This window comes from Ipomoea nil, unplaced genomic scaffold (assembly GCF_001879475.1).
Source record: "Ipomoea nil cultivar Tokyo-kokei standard unplaced genomic scaffold, Asagao_1.1 scaffold1361, whole genome shotgun sequence".
NCBI lineage: Eukaryota > Viridiplantae > Streptophyta > Magnoliopsida > Solanales > Convolvulaceae > Ipomoea > Ipomoea nil.
The window spans coordinates 720,308-722,682 of NW_017617789.1; positions in this window are offsets into that span (position 1 = coordinate 720,308).

The following is a 2,375-nucleotide window of genomic DNA, read 5'->3' on the forward strand; positions in this document are numbered from 1 at the left end:
AGTTTTTATGGACCCACCATTTAATAAAAATAAACAAATTGAATGTTAAAAACCTTGGGAAGAGAAATATCTTAACCCCTTGCAGGAGGATTCTTTTTAAATTATTCCATTCACGCATCAGCTTTGATCTTCCCTTGGAAAAATTAATTCTGACATTAACTCTCAAATCTTCTCTATAGTGGATGCTCTTAGGAGCAAAAAACCTTTATAATATACAATTCAAACTTTTTAAAAAAAATTTGTATATACTATATACACTAGTGTAAACCTACTTCCTATTTTCAATATGGGACAAAGGCTTCTTCCAAGTTTTCTTATAACCATTTTTCAACTAAAATAGGTTTACTTTGAAAATCAATTTTTCATTTACTCATTATTAGTTTTGAACATATAATATATCAATTTCTTCTTCTCATTTAAAAAAATTTGAGTCTACTTTGACTGACCCAAATTGAAAGTAGTGGATCTCACTAATATTTATATCACAAAATGATTACTTACCATGCCAATTTTTATTAAAATTTCAAACAACAATTCCCGCTCAACATGAGCACTACTTGATATTTTGTATAGATCTCAGCATAAGAATGTCCAAATTATGCAATTCTTGTGTTATTAGAATGACAATTCAATGAGCTACAACTATCAAATAATCATCATCGATCAAGCCTAATTCCGACACTAAAATGGTTTTTAAAAAAATGGCCTAAAGGGAAGTGGATTGCCTCTTGGACCCACGTCTACCTAATAGGGTCTCTCCACCCTAGCTATCCCCTATTGTGATTTTTACATCAAGGAAAATGTTAAATTTTAAGTGTGGTGTAGGGGTAATTTGGGTGATTAAAAAAAGTTGTGTTCAATTACTTTACTTTTGTAATTCTTAAAGTGCTTTTGTGCATGCTTCAAATAAATAATGAGATTTATTTCGTCGTGCGCTCTTTTTAGCGGCAATTTATATCTTACACCACGGCGCGCGTTGCACTATGTGTCCAGATGCAAAACGACGTCGTTTTAATTTTTTTTTTTTTTAAATTTCCCGCCCCAGTGAATGGCAATAGTTTTTGCTTTAAAAAAAAAACCCGCTGTTCAAGAATGTACATAATGTTATACTTGAATACACATAATTGTATACATGAATATACATAATTATATAACAAAATATACATACTCTTTTTAAAAGATAATACACATAATCTAACATAATACTTAATAAACATAAACTTTTAACATAATACACATCAACTCTTAACATAATACACACAAATTTTCTGATTCGGATGTACATTATTGTATAAAAAGAATGTACATAATTGTATAAAAAATACACATAACTGTATGAACCAATACACATAACGTTGTGAACAAATACACATAATGTTGTGAACAAATACACATAATGTTGTGAACAAATACACATAATCCCAACAACTTCCTACCGCGCCTCCCAACACGACCCCAAAACGACGTCGTTTTGGGAGGCGCGCAGCGCACAGTGCTATGTACGCCGTGGTGTAGGATATAACGATTGCTTTTTAGCACTTGGGTTAAATTTTTGTTAAATTTCTCCTTTTTTCCTCTAGAATTCTTGTGAATCAACACTAATCATAATTTAGCATCTAGAGCCACACTTGAAATACATGATGATGAAGACATCTTTCAATTTAAACCAGACTTGAAAAATACATGATGATGAAGACATCTTTAATTTGAAATAGATGATGAAGAAGACATCTTTCAATTTAAACCCTTAAGCTCTGCTTAACCAAATAAAAAATTGTGTAGCATAAGACAAAATGTGAGCCATGTGATCGACTTGCTAATCCCTATGTGCTTTCATCGGTGGGATTCAAACCCGTAATTTACTCTAATATCAATTTCATTATGATTAAGCGCTTACCATTATGCTAAAAACTATAACTAATAGTGAATGCATAACTTTATTTTCTTATATTTAATTGTGTACCAATCAACGTCACGATCTAATGACAAGATAATGAACTCAGCTCAATAGTTGAGAGCTGAGTTGAGAAACTCTATCAGTAATAATATTAGTTAATTATTTAATATTCTAGTGATTAATATGATAGTATAAGGAGATCTATTGTATTAAAAACTTTGAGATGAATACTAAATTATTGATTTTGTTAGGAATATAGCGGAATAATACGGAAGCGAAGAATCGAAAATTGAGAATTATAGAAGTTAAATAATAGGGAAAAATAATATAAATAACAAATGAAAGAGGATTACAAAGAAAATATATATATCTATGTACGTGGAGAAAGAAGAATGAATTCAATTAATTGATATTGATAAGTACAAATTACAATGGCAAATATTGAACATATTTATACACTAGAACTAAGAGACAAAAA